This window comes from Canis lupus, chromosome 4 (assembly GCF_048164855.1).
Source record: "Canis lupus baileyi chromosome 4, mCanLup2.hap1, whole genome shotgun sequence".
NCBI classification, from domain to species: domain Eukaryota; kingdom Metazoa; phylum Chordata; class Mammalia; order Carnivora; family Canidae; genus Canis; species Canis lupus.
In genome coordinates, this window is record NC_132841.1 from 44540247 (window position 1) to 44555166 (window position 14920).

Genomic DNA, 14920 nt, shown 5'->3' on the forward strand with positions numbered 1-14920 from the left:
CTCACAATATAAATAACCAAAAAATAAAAGAAAGAAAGAAATGCTCCAGATGTATTTTTTCAAGTGGGTTGATGTTCCTCCAAATGTCCAAATTCATACTGTAGGAAGGTGCATATTTCACAAAATGGGCACGAGTGGAAATGTCCATCTATACAGCTGAAATGCAATCAGTCAGGGAAACATTCATTTCTTTCAATCTTCCCTGCCACTGCCCTACTATAATTCCGCATTGTCTCTCACTGAACTATCTTCATGCTGGTCTCCCTGCTTCCCCTCCTGCCATATACCTTCTACTCCCCACTGTCCACATCCCTTCTCCACAGCAGTCTGAATACTATTTTCAAGACAGAAATAGGTCTTAGCACTCTCCTGCTTGGCACCCTCCAATGGCTTCCCACTGTACATGGAAAGAAACTGAAAATCCTTATGATCACCTATGTGTTTTTCTTCCTCCGGCACAAGCTGCCTCTCCCACCTTGTTCCCGATAATGGCTCTAACCACTCTCCACTTGGCCCCCTATTCTCCAGCCAACGTGGCCATCTTTACTTCTGCTGCTTCAACATGCCATACCCTTCTGTCTTCACAGTTCCTGTTCCCACTATGTGGAATATTCTCCCCACTTACCACATCACTGATACTCACAAGCCTACTCCTTCTGTTGAAACTTTCCCTGTTTGCCTTTTTCCAGGTTGCTCACCTATGCACTCTATCCTATTAGCCTGCTTAAATTTCTTCAGTCCTTATTACTATCTGAAGGTGGACATCTGTCTACATTATTCACCCCGTACCTCAAATTTTCCTAATGAACAGCACCTTTTGAATGCATGAGCAAATAAACAACATAGACTCTAACCACATTAATTAGTTTAGGGTAGAGGGAGAAAGAAGAATGTGCATCCTAAAGAATTGGCCAGTGGCCCCACTCTCTCCACCACTGTTTTGTTTTCATTTTTGTTTTGTTTTGCCTATGATGGGGTATTGCCTACAAAGCACAGCTACTCCAGGCCATGAGGAGAAGCAGCCAGCCTGGCAGGTGGTGGGCAGTAACTTAGAGCTGCCCTTAGGTCAAAAATTTCTCCTTCCACACAGAAGGCTCCTGCAACCTCTCTTTCACATGGCAGGAAGCTCCTGGCAGCCAAATTGCTGAGTGAAGATAATTGCCGTGTGTACTTTCACCCGATTCACCCTTACTTGTTGGGGTCCTTGTGATTGCTTGTCTGCTGGTTTGTTCATTTGGGAGGCTCAGAGAAATGAGCCAAGAGTAGCAGCCCATGGGATATGCCCTAAAGCTGGAAGTGTGGAAAGAAGGGTAAGGTGTTGAGAAAGCAAACTCAAGAATCCAGTTAGAGTTTCAACTCAGGCAGGAAGTATCTGAGTCAGAAGAAATGTGTTTTCCTGCTTTTGGATGTACTACATATGCAAATACATTTTCAGGCACCTCAAATAGATGCCATTTTTTCTTGCCACTTTTATAATTGCATCTCCTGATCTATTCCTCAGTGCATTAAGTGTCATTGATAGATCAATTTAATTCCATAAAATTTGAGTGCCTAATACACACACTCCATTCGAGACTGAGAATACAAAAATAAGCAAGACATCATTCTTACCCTCAGGGAGCTCACAGTCGAGTAGGGGAGGCAGAGAGGTAAGTACCTCATTTCAGTACCATGCAATAAAGAAGAGAGTGGCATGTAAGGACATGGTTCTGTGGAGGTAGAGAAGAGGACACTTGGTCCAGCCTAGGCAGGGAGATGTAGGGGGAGAGAATCCAACAAGCTTTCTTAGGGAAGTTGATGCCTGAGCAATCTTTGAAAGAAAAGGCGACGGGTAAGAGGAAACATGACAGACAGTAGCACAGAGCCACCAAGCCACTAGCCTGTTACTTTTTTGAGGATGGGAGTTGTAGAAAGAGACAGGGAATGAGACTCCTACAGCTCAAGTGTTAGGGGCTCCTGTCCAGTAACACAGCTGAAGAATCATCATCCCTAAAATAGAGCAATGGATAAATGAAATTTGGCTTGAAAGATTCAATTTATATCTAACAGTTTGGGAGCCCTAGGAGGCATGATGTTCTTGCCAAATGCTCCAGCAGAAGTAGCCTGTGCACGTCAGAGTTTCATCAGAATTAGGGCTAACATTTAATCCATATTTGTCCCATAACTCTCTCCCTACTAACTATCATCATTATTACTATTGTGGCTGCTCATGTTTTGGGGCAATGACTATCTGGAACTCACGGTGTCAGCCTCTTTATATATAGTATCTCTAAAAGGTTAGAATGATTATGATCCCCATTTTGTAAATGAGGAAACTGAGGCACGGAGCAGTAAAATTGCATAGTTAGCAAGTGACAGGGGCCAGGGATCAAACTCAGGTTTGCGTGTCCCAAAATCCCCTCTAACTACTCTGCATGGTGTTTGCCCTGACAGCATGACGGAAAAAAAAAAAAAAAAAAGGGGAAGACATACAAGGAGAGGGGAGGGTTGATTTACAAATCATGTTTCCAGTTTCCCATCTCCCAGTCCCAAGGCACTCTCAAGATTTCAAGTAAGAAACATTTCTTTGAATAAATGGTTATTTATAGCAGTTATCATCTGGTAGAGTTCATAGCTTTTCATGTAATTTTGTTATGAAGTTCAAAGTGGCTCCTTCATAGCCGTGTTACCCTGTGCCTTCTTCAAGGCCCTTGAATGTAGAGGTGTCCTGACCAGGGCACGGTGGAGTCAATGTTGACGTCCACTTAGCGGCGAGGCTTTGGTAGGAACAGATTTTAACTCACAATCAATAGGCTTTAATGTTTGTATTATTGAGGCATATCTGGAAATGCATGCTGAAGAACAAGAATGGCTGGAAGCCAATTTTTAAATTCCTTTGAGTGACTGAGGTGGAACTGAAGTTCAAGCGCAATTTTCCAGGAGCCTGATATGATAGTTGCTGTGAAATCACTCTTTACATGAACTTTTTGAAATTTTGTTCAGCATGAATTCATTTCATATAGTACAGACAGAACTGCTTTTTAATTTATACAAATACAGACAATGGAAGAGCAGTCATACCACAATGAAAGTGCGGGGGGTTACTTCACCGTCCAGAAATACACATCACAGAATTGTCTGATTCCTGTTATTTCCCCGCCCCCTTTAAAATCATGCTTCTGGTGGCTCCTTAAGCCACTTGTTGGTACCTACCATTACTTGGGAAATGTCTCAGTCCCTAGATCTGCCCCCAATCAAATTGTACGCTGTTCTCTGTTTGCTATGTCATTTGCTAATTTTGTTCACTTATGCTACATTTTTCCCCCGACTATTCCAACTGACAGAGACCATCTGCACAGACACAAACAGGTTCCAAAGTACAGGGGAAAAAGTTGGAACTTATACAGGCTCACTTTATAGAACCATGATTTCTTACTGAAATACCTAGTGTGGGGCAGGCATGTAACCAGGGGCTATGCACTTACCTTGTTCCTACTTTATGCACTACAGGGGCTCCCTGACCCCCAAACTATGTTTGAAGTTCTTCTTGGAATGTGTATAGAGTCCTCAGCAAATATAAGGAAAACCAGTTTTAATTAATCTGTTAAAAAAGCAAGAGGAAACATGCAAAGGCAGCAATATGTCATTCATTAAACTCATATGGTCTTGTGTATGTGTGGGTGTGTATGTGTGTCTTTTCCAAGATCCCCATGTAAATCAAAGTCTAACTAATTATCTGTGTGATTGGATTCCCCCACAACCTTGAAAATGAAGACTAATTTAGATTTTACTAATTTATCTTTTTCTAAATGAGTAAAGATTTTACGATAGTTTCAACTCATGAAATGTTTCTGATTAAAAGACCTACAGCTGGACAAAGCAGTTTCCTTGCTAACTCTGATGGATTGGTGGTAGATGTTTGGAATGCTGTGTTCAGAAGGATTCTAGGGTGCCCTGGCTTCAGTAGGAAACAATGCCATGAGCAATTAGAAAAATCACAGACCAAGAGTGGAGGCAAGGCAATGGATGCTGAGTGCTTATCTGCCAGCCCTGCTCCAGGCCTTCATTCTCCAACAGTTTCAGTCAAACCCAAAAACTTCATCCTACACCATCTGTGTTTGAAGTCAAATTCTTCTAATTTCCATTGTCTTAATTACAGCACCATTTTTCTCCTTAATCTGACCTGGATCCAACTTTAGTTCTCCAAGAAAGGGCCAAACTCTTCTTCCCATCCCCGAAGTGGTAAATGTCATCTGTGAAACTGCTGCTGCCCACATTTGTTAATATATTCACTAACCTATGATAGGGGGCATTGTGCAGATCGATTCTCCAAATTCACTTAAAACAACTGGTTCCTCTTTCATTCAAAATATTAATGGCAAGCAGATATTAAAATGTTCTGTGTAGATAATACTTAATTTATCTATGTAGTGACAGGGTGTCAGGACTTTTGGTGAAGCAGAGAGATATGTTCAGAAGACAGTAAGAAAACAAAAAACAAAAAACAAAACCAACCAAACTAAAACCCAGTACCAGGAATGATCAAATCCAAAATAATAATTTCAAAGGCCAGATTACTACTTATAAATGAGGTCTTGCTTCGTGTTAAGAACTGAGCAGAGATTTTAATGTATTTTTCTCTTTTAGCTCTCATAACTTTTCTATGAACAAAGTATTATTATCATACCCATTTACAAGTGAAGAAACTGAGGCCTGGATGGGCTTACTTTCCTATCATTGCACTGGTAGCAAGTAGCAGAACTAGCTGGATTTGAATCCAGGCAATCTGACTCTGAAATTTAAGCCTTGAATGGTTCATTCTACTATTTTCACACCAGAAAAGGATAATTACTAAAAAATTAATGTGATATGAAATCCAAACTCATTGGTCTCCTTCTCGAATGTACCACTGAGGTCATCTTAGGGGAGGTAATTAACAATGGGCAGAATCAAGGCTCCTCCTACAAATAACCACAGTGACCATTCAGGTCGAATAAAAGATTTGTGAGGAGAAAGCAATTCATGAGCCAGAAACTGGGATTCCTCTGTGGTTTCATCAGTTCAGGAATTTAATAAAAACATTGTTTTGTGGGGTGACCTGGGTGGCTCTGTTGGTTAGGTGTCCAACCCCTGATTTCAGCTCAGGTCATGATCTCAGGGTTGTGAGTTCAAGTCCAGTGTTGGGCTCTACGCTGGGTGGGGAACTTACTTAAGATTCTCTCTCCCTCTGCCCCTCCCCACTCCATGTGGGCTCTCTCTCTCTCTCTCTCAAAAATAAAAAATAAAAAATAAAACCATAGCTTTTTGCATTAAAGTTGAGTATTGCAAAATAACTGTGTTAGCATAGGCAAAACAGTTGGTTAGAGAATTCAAACGTGTCCTAATGATATTTTCCAATACTTTGTTTAATCAGATATCTAACTAATCATTTTCCTTCTCAAATGCTTGGGGTTTGTGAAGCCCCTGTTTTTGATGGGGTTAAAAAGTGAGGTACCTATTTGTGTGAACAGAAATAATTTAATACCTGAGATATTACCTTCCTTTTGCTTATAACCAATGAATTTTTTAGAAATATGGGCCTACTTGCTTTTGAGTTCCTGAGAACATTTTTCAGGAAAATGATTCTTGAAGTTCTGCCTAGTTCTGCACACGGGCCTGTGAAGGACTGTGAGGTGCAACATTCTTCAAGGTATAATGGGCTCCAGTGAAGTTCTGGGGCATGGTAGCCAAGCCTACCACCACAAAAGGCACAAGGCACCCTGCAGATTTAGCTGGACTCCTTGCCTCCAGCTGAAGGGACATGGATGAAACCACTGCACATCTGTTCAGCCTACATTACATGCTAAGAATCCAACTCAGGGATTTTATGTATGCCCCCTCCTTTACTATCACAATACTGTCTGGAGACTCAGTGATATAAATAATACACCCAAGGGTCAGAACCAAGATGGGGACTCAGGTTAGTGAATTACCACCACTGCAGTGGGCTATTCCTAAGCCTGGAATTGCCTCACATGGCAATTCACCTATTAATTGGCTCCATCATCCAATTCATCCCATTCTTAATTTCTACCCCACCTCAAATGAAACCATGGGCTCCAATGGAGGAAATCACTCATCTTCTGCAAGTGTTTATTTCTGCCATCATGTCTGCAGCATTTCTCTGCACTGTGCAACCCATCCCTAACCTCGTAACCTACCTAATTGTTTCTGTCCTCCACAGCCCAAGTGAGAAATAGAGAGAGGCCTAGACTTTGAAGCCAGGCTAAGTGAGCTATGCTATTTCCTGGGTGAGTTTGAGTGACCTACTTCATTCCTCTGGGCCTGTCTGCTAATAACAACACTGACTTTCTACATAGTTGTGAAGACTGGAGATAATATACATAGGGTCCCTAAAATTGCCCATAGTAGGTGCAAGAGCCTGGATGGAGCTAACGAGATTCACAGCTTATTGTTTCCATCTCGTTCACAAGCACTTGCCGTATGTGCTTGGCTGGGCTATAGTTAGGGAGGCTCTGGGAGATGTTAAGGCTGGAACAATGCAGCCATCTGACCTCTCAAGGAATGGAGTCAGCAGAGAGGCAAGCAGAGATGTGAGAAGAGAGGGGAGTCATTCCTGATGGTGATGGTAGAGTACCTGGAACTAGCCGGGCCTGAAGCAGCATTGCCACTAAGCTTTTCAATATATGAACTAATTTATTCTCCACCCTACCTTTGTTTCATTGTTGTTGTGGTGGTGGTGGTGGTAGTGCTGGTGGTGGTAGTTTTGTTTCTTAAGCCTACTTGAGTTTATTTTTGTCACTGAGAACCAAATGCATCCTGCCTAAAACTCATCATCAAGCCCAAGTGAGAAAATGACTTTGCCAGTGCCTCACAGTTATTGAGAATTGACAACAGATTCTAGATTTCCCGTCTCCAGTATTGTAAGAATTTCATGTTCTGTAAGCTGACTTCCTTCCTTTTAAATCACAAGAAATCAAACCTGTGAGGTCCCAGAGAAACCACTTACAGTGGAAGGTATCTAGATTTATAAGAATATTGTGGGCACTAAAGAGGAGAGGAGAGATCCAAGCAGGTAGCTGTCTACTTGTTACCCATCAAGCATGTGCTACAGCAGCTGTTTGTCCTCAGCATTGGAGAAAAACTCAGATCGCCTCCTAGCTGGTGTGGGGCTTTACATACACCGCATTGATCTTGGATAGTGTGAGAGGGACTCAATTACTTATCTACACCTTAAATTTTTTAAAAGAACAGAGACATTAGTTTTGATTATAATTGTAGAATGCAAAATGACCGCAATGAATATAGAATTTTAAGTGAAAATGCAGACATATATACATTCATATTTTATATTGTTATCATATGATATATATTCGCTGTAGCAGCCTGCTTACATTTAGTGTTGATGTTAGGTTGAATCAATTGTTCTTACCAGGGGACAATTTTGCTCCCTAGGGGACATTTGGCAATGTCTTGAGACACTGTGATTGTCACAGTTTGTTGAGGTGGGGAGAGGATGCTACTGGCCTGTAGGGGGTAGAGACCAGAGACCATGCACAGAATAGTTTTCCACAACAAAGAATTTCCAGGCCCAAATGTCAGCAGTGCTGAGGATGAGAAACCCTGGGTCAGTTAGAGTGATAGCTTTAGATTAGTATACTTTATGTTTGAAAGATTGACATGGTCAATCTTTCAGCTTCTATTTCCAATTGATAAGAATTGGACAGATAATAGAAGTGCAAAATTTGAGTCAGCCAGTTCTTTTCCTCACCTAAGGAAAGTTCAAGCAAGTAAGCTTACATTGTCATTGGAGCATTTATGTTAGAGGGCAGGAGAATTTCCTCAAGCTGAGTCTAAGTCATCACTGAGGGAAGTTACAGCATGCCTTTCTCTGGAGTTAGGAGAGACTTGTTTGTCTAGAGAGAACTGGGTTATCTTCAGAGAGACAAGAGATTCAGGGGAGAGTGTTCCAACTCAGTTGTAGCTTATGGAACCTCACCTGAGGAATTTTCATGCTGACCCTTCGTGTCTTGTCAATGAGGCGATATCAACCTAACTCATTCCATATCACCTCGTTTGAAGTTTTTATTTTTACAGAAGACCTAATTGCCCTCCTCACTCACACTTCACTAAACTCAGTGAAGCCCTGCTAAGCATTTCTTGGAAACAAAGTGTTTTCGGATGGCCCTGACAAAGCCATCCCGATGGCCCAGAAGCTATTATATGTGATTTATTGGATGAGTGGTGAGCTGTTGGACTTGCTCAAGGGAGAGGGCCCTCTTTCAGGAGCGCTAGCATGAACTGTATTCACAGTGCGGGGCTCCATGCAGTTGAGTGTTGTTACTACATCTAACAACTTGCATGTTTATATGTCACATCTTCCTGAAAGCATTGCACTTTGGAAGGTGTCAAATATAGATCAGGCTGGAGATGGAAGGTAGAGTTTATTTTTGAACTAACATGATTTCTATAATTTTCTAATGGGAGCCCTTTCATATTCATGAGATGTAATGTAGTGAATCTGTGCAGCTTCCCCTTTTGAGGACACAAATCCATTTTATCCGCAGTGACACAAACATCCACCAAAAGGTAATGAATCCTCAAAAACCTCTTGACCAGAAATTCCCAGTTGCTTGATACATATACCGTAATTACACCACCCAACTCCTTTAAGATAACATGCCATTGTTATTTTGGTGACAGGTGTAGGTGTCTGGATCAGTGCTATACAATAGAGCTTTCTGTGACAAGGAGCATAATCCATGTGTAAAATGTTTAATACATGTGGCTATTAAGCCCTTGGAATGTAGATAGTTCAACTGAAGAACTGAATTTCCAATGAATTAAAATTTATATAGCCACAGCCATATATGGCTAGTGGTCACCACATTGGACAGTATAGTCCAGATTATGGCTCTAGCTTCCCAGTTACTGGTATCTCTCAGTCCTATGTTTCTTCCCACCATACAAGAGCCAACATGCTTTTGAGTGTACAAATTTGCTCACATCATGCTTATTCTCTCAATTCTCCCCAAAATACTCACTGCCTGCATAATAAGGTTCCAACTCTTGTATGGCAATCAGCTCTTGCCAGACCTCCTCATTCCCTATACTCTAATTACATTAAAGCTACTAGACTACTGAATATCTATATTTCCTTCTTCATATCTCTCCTGGTATATGGTAGGTATTCTCCTCTCATTGGCAGTCTCAACTTCGTCCTGAATACCTCCTTAAAGATTCAGCTCAAATATAACCTTCTTGTAAGTCTTTCCTGATCACCACATCCAAAGGTACCCAGGACAAGTTTTTATTATTGTACAGTTGACTGTTAAGGAGCTGATACTAGACAGAGTCAAAAATCTACATTATTTTTTAAGAGAGAGAGTGAGAAGGGAGGGACAGAAGGAGTGGGAGAGAGGGAATCTTAAACTGGCTCCATGCTTAGCATGGAGCCTGATGCAGAGCTCAATCTCACAACCCTGATATCAGGGCCTGAGCTGAAACCGAGAGTTGGATGCTTAACTGACTGAACCACCCTGGGACTTCCAGAAATCCACATATTATAACTTTTGACTTAACTACTTATAACTTAACTACTACTGTTGATCAGAAGCCTTACCGATAACTGATAATTATACATGCTTCGTATGTTTTATGTTTTTTATATGATATTCTTACAATAAAGCTAGAGAAAAAATGTTAAGAAAATCATAAGAGAAAATACACTTATAGTACTGAACAGTGTTTATTGAAAACAATGTGTGCATAATCGGACCTGTGCAGTTCAAATCCATGTTGTTGAAGGGTCAATTGTACTTGTAATATCTTAGCCTATTTGTCTAAATGTCTGGCTCATTCATGAGACTGTGAGTGACTGAGGAGAAAGTGTGGATTATATACGTTTATATCCTAGCACCCAGACCAGAGCTTGTATGCAATAAAAAAGTAGTGTGATTGGTTGATTACAACAATTCACTCCATAAAGTTTATTAAATGTATATCAAATTCATATGGCATTGACTTCACTGTGGGCTGTTGCAGCTGTTGGTCTTGGGTCTTAGGTGCCTCTCAGTGTGTAAGTATTTTGTTGAAAAGAAAGGATTCTGATTTTAAATGTATGTTTTCTTCTTTTAATCAAGTGGCTAGAGTATTAGGTTATTACTTCAGTTGATGCTCAAATAAAGACCTAGCAGTCTGTGACATACTTTGAGGAAAACTTACTGTTAGATTCATTCAGAGATAATATGCCAGTCTCCAAGGTACACCTTTCTAGAGAATTTTCCAGAATTGTGATGCGACGGTATTTTTTGGCTCAGCTATTGAGCTTAGAACCTAACCCCTGTGCAAGATGTGATTTAACTCTAACCATAAAAATTTCCCAACTAGGGAACTGAAGGGGAGATGTGATCCAACATTACATAAGAACACAAGGTCAGAGTGCTGAACTATATGGACTTTGCAGTCCCTTATGGAGTTGTCTGTCTGAGCTGAATAACATGCAGAAGATATGCTGGATTATTTCCTTGCCCACCTGGAATCTACATTATACTCTTTAAAAGAGCTTAGTTGTGGAGAAAACTGTTGAAGAAAGATTTAAAGAAACTGTATTTTCACGCTGAAACTTAATTTTCAAAGAGCCTTGGAAAACCTCCCCCATGATACATGGAATCTAGCTTACTTTTATGGTCATTTCTTGAGTTCAGGGTATATGGAAACAACATCCAATCGCTAAGATTAACTGAGTTTTTATGATGTGCTAGGCATTATTTCCAAGTCCTTTACATGTATTATTATATTTAATCTTATAACAGCCCTTTGAGATAGGTAATATTAACCTCACTTTAAGAAAGGTAAGACTGAATTAAGAGGAGATAGGTTGGTTGGGAAGAAAAATTTGAGTCTCAGCATTCTGGCTCTAAAGCTCATACCACACTGGGCTGGAAATGACAATGGACTTTAACCTTTGTAATGACGAAGTACCAATCACTGATGACAACATGGATGACAGTAGAACCAGGCTGAAGTTCAAATCTTGACTCTGCCACAGATCTTCTGGGTAGCTTTAGGCAAGTCACTTAACTCTTTTGTGCTCAATTGTCTGGTAAGCAGAATGTGTATAAATATACAACATAGATAATTATAAATATTAAGAGAGATGTTATATGAATGTTCTGAAGTAAATAGTAAGTTTTGTCATCATCAATTAGAAGGGAATGAGGTAATTGTCCTAGTCCCCTACCTCCAGGACATTTTGAGAATTTAATAAGAACATATATGAATGTACACTGCAAATGATGAGTGTTCTGCAAATGGTAATTGTTTTCTTTTTCTTTATTGGAAGCTTTCTTTTTCAAAAGCTTTGTCTGCAGAGAGCAAACAATTCTCAACTGTAAGTCTGTGTTTTGCTATGTGCCTTAGAGACCACAGAGATAAAACATGGGCTCTATGCAGCAGATGCTTGGACCATTTCATCTCTCTGCTGCTACACTCACACGATCCTGCCTGTTTCTCATTGACTGATCCTTGATAAGATGCTACAGATGAAATATATTGGGAGTCTAAGCACCCATAACTAACAGGAAGACTGAAAATATCCCCATCAAAGATATAGAAATGTTTTGAAACCAGAATAGACAATGTAAACGAGATTGGTGCTAGGTCTAGTTTTTTAGGCCATGGATATCATATACATTAGTTCATTCCTTCTCTAAATGTCATTTGAAAGTCATTGCTTTGTACCGAGAAAAAAAAAATCCCCACTGGCTGTATAGCTGGAGTATTGGAACTAGGAGACCAAAGCCCCTTATTGTGGCTACTAGATGTTAGCTAGTTCTGTGACCTAGAGCAACTGCTTACCCTCACCAGGCCTCAGTTAACATATGCAATGTTACTGCACTAACACAAGATAGCACCCAGTGCTTTTTATTCCTTTTTTTTTAATAATAAATTTATTTTTTATTGGTGTTCAATTTGCCAACATACAGAATAACACCCAGTGCTCATCCCGTCAAGTGCCCCCGTCAGTGCCTGTCACCCATTCACCCCCACCCCCTGCCCTTCTCCCCTTCCACCACCCCTTTCGTTTCCCAGAGTTAGGAGTCTTTACGTTCTGTCTCCCTTTCTGATATTTCCCACACATTTCTTCTCCCTTCCCTTATATTCCCTTTCACTACTTTTAAGAAATGTGATGATGTAGGTATGCCTGGGTGACTCAGAGGTTAGGCATCTGCCTTTGGCTCAGGGCATGATTCCGGGGTCTGGGATTGAGTCTCACATCAGGCTCCCTGCAGGGATTCTGCTTCTCCCTCTGCCTATGTCTCTGCCTCTCTCTCTCTGTGTCTCTCATGAATAAATAAATAAAATCTTTTAAAAAAAGAAATGTGATGATGTAGTTTCATATCCTTTCCTGTGAGTGGAAGATATTCCCTTCTCATTGACAATCTCAACTTCTTCTGAAGATCTCCTTAAAGGTGTTCAGGCTTCTTGGTAAGTCTTTCTTGATCACCTACCCCACCCACTGGTACCCAGGACATACTTCTATTGTTGTACTTGAATATGTTGGTCACATCAAACTCACACTAAATCTGTATTCCAGTGGAAGAAGCTAGTATTCACTAAAATTTTTTGAGCATTCACAATGTTTTAAGCAGAATGTTCAGCACATTTCTTGGTTTTTAATTTGTGTAATCCTTCCAACAATACCAGAAGGTACTATTATTATCCCCATTTTATAGATGAAGAAACTGAGGCTCATAGAGATCAAGGGATTTGATCGAGGTCACACAGCAAATAACAGACAAAACCAAGATATTAATTCAGATCTCTATGATAAAACACACATAGTCATCGCAGCATTGGAGATGTCAAGAGAAAAGGGTGGGTAGTTCCAGCTAGGATAAGCTGGGAAGGCAGATCAGAAGAGGCAGCATGATAAGCATAACACAACAATCTATAGGGAGCTCTCCTTCAGCTCTAAAAGTCCACAATTTCAAAATATCATTCTGCCTGCATAGCAAGTATGGGGATCCATAATTGGGTCAAGATCATATGTGAGGTTGTATTTTAGCAGAGATTCACAACCTGACTTGCACCTTCCCCATCTTCTCTAAGCCTAGCTTCCTTTCTTCAGGAAGGTCAGAATGAATCTTCAAATGTCTCTCTGCAGGCCCTGCAAAGGCAGCTGCTGCCTGGGAGTGTTCTCTCAAGGCTCACTTAGTATACCCTTCAGGGAAAACTATACATTAATACAGACAGCTGGAGACATGGGGAAAAAAGCCTTAGAGGGGGCAAGAGGAAGCATTAACGGAGAAAAGAAGGAGAATTAAGTCCACCACTGGGAGCATGATAACCATGCCTACCAAATACACCAGCGTCTCAGCTACTCAGCCTCAGGACCGGGTGCATAGTGACAGATTTAGGTCTGAAATAGCACAGTGCTAGCTGTGGTTGAAAAGATGAGAAAGGACAGAGGTTTTAGAGAATTTTCAAGATACCCAGGCAGCCTAGTGGCCAGTTAGATGACAAAGGTATATTAGTTCAGCTCATGAGAAGTTGTTTTGTGTGTGCGCATGTGCACATGTGTACACACATCCGTTCTTTAATTGACTAGAGTCAGCAAAATTAATACGCACCCACAGGGCCCTGTTGGCGAAGTCTCTATTTTCATAAATAATGCCTTTCTCGCCTTTTACAAGCCTGTTTGAAGACCTGCAGTGCATCCTGGCTACAATTCAAAGCCCATCTAATGAAAGCACCTCCACTGTCAGCAATGTTAATGTCACTTTAAAGAGTGTGAAATGTTGCTAAATGTGTCAGGAAACAATTAGATAACATAAGAGGCATGTTTTCTCAGTGCACAGAGAAATATATTATGCAGGCGGGAGATAAACGCAAAGTTTTCTGAGCTCCAGCATATTCAGCACTCTCCCTCCCTCTCTCTTTTTAATCCAACAGAGAAATTGTTTGGCAAGTGTAAGCCCTGTTTCAAATACTTGGAGAAGGGAGAAAGGCCTGCTTTGCCTCTGACTGCTGTCGCTTGAGCCCTGTGCTATCAGGCTCAGCGAGATACAGTCTTCCACTCAAATTAAATGTGTGCCCTCCTAATTAGCATTATAAATATAGGTTTCTCTGAGCCAGAGTTGATAAAATTACAGTGTTGGGCTGGAAAGGAACCGGCAGCTCTCCCATGCCGACACAATGGCTGTAGCGTGTGTACGCTTAGAACAATGCCCAGAGTCTGCCCCCATCTTCAGAGGTCAGCCCGGGGAAGGAAGGTAAATGCCAGGTGGGCTGACATTAGGACAGCGGCAGGGCCCAGATGCAATCTGTTCTTTGTGTGTGATGGTGTAGGGTTTGGCTCCTAAGCTCTGGGGAGAACAGTTCTTACTGCAAAGCTTCTTTGTGGAGTTTTGTCATCTCCGCCACCTGTGGGATTCCAAATGAGAATTGGCAACCACAGGCAAGGGCTGATGAAAATGGATTATCCCGAGTCGCCATCCAGAACCGCTCTCCATGGTTCTGAAACATCACCAGGCACTAGGAATTGGTTTCTTTACCACTCCCCAACCCCACTCCTCACCCCCACCCCCAGCCCTGAGAAATGTATGCCCAACTTCCAGTGGGGAATTAAACTGGGTGAGGGAATCTGTGGAGAAGAGAGAAAAGAAAGGAGTAAATAAAGAGAGACTAGGGCAGCGACTCTGGAATAGGCATAGTCATTGAGTAATTGTCAGGGGGTAAAAGAAGGAAATGATTTGTTTTGACACTATTTTCAAATAATCACAGTTGCCAAGAAAGAAACCACTGCCGACCAGGGCTGAAATGCTGAAAGACTTAAGGTAAGTGAAGAGTTTGCGTGTTAGGTGACACAATGATGTGCAATTTGGGGCATGAACAAACAGGTTTGTGTGGGCAACCAGCAAATCCCATCATGGTAGAA

General features: G+C 41.2%; 1 protein-coding gene across 8 annotated transcripts in view; it reads right to left on the reverse strand.

Annotated features, from left to right (window-relative positions):
- TENM2 (teneurin transmembrane protein 2) overlaps positions 1 to 14920 on the reverse strand; it is a 1505907-nt gene that overhangs the window by 364405 nt on the left and 1126582 nt on the right. The gene's annotated exons all lie outside the window — the stretch shown is intronic.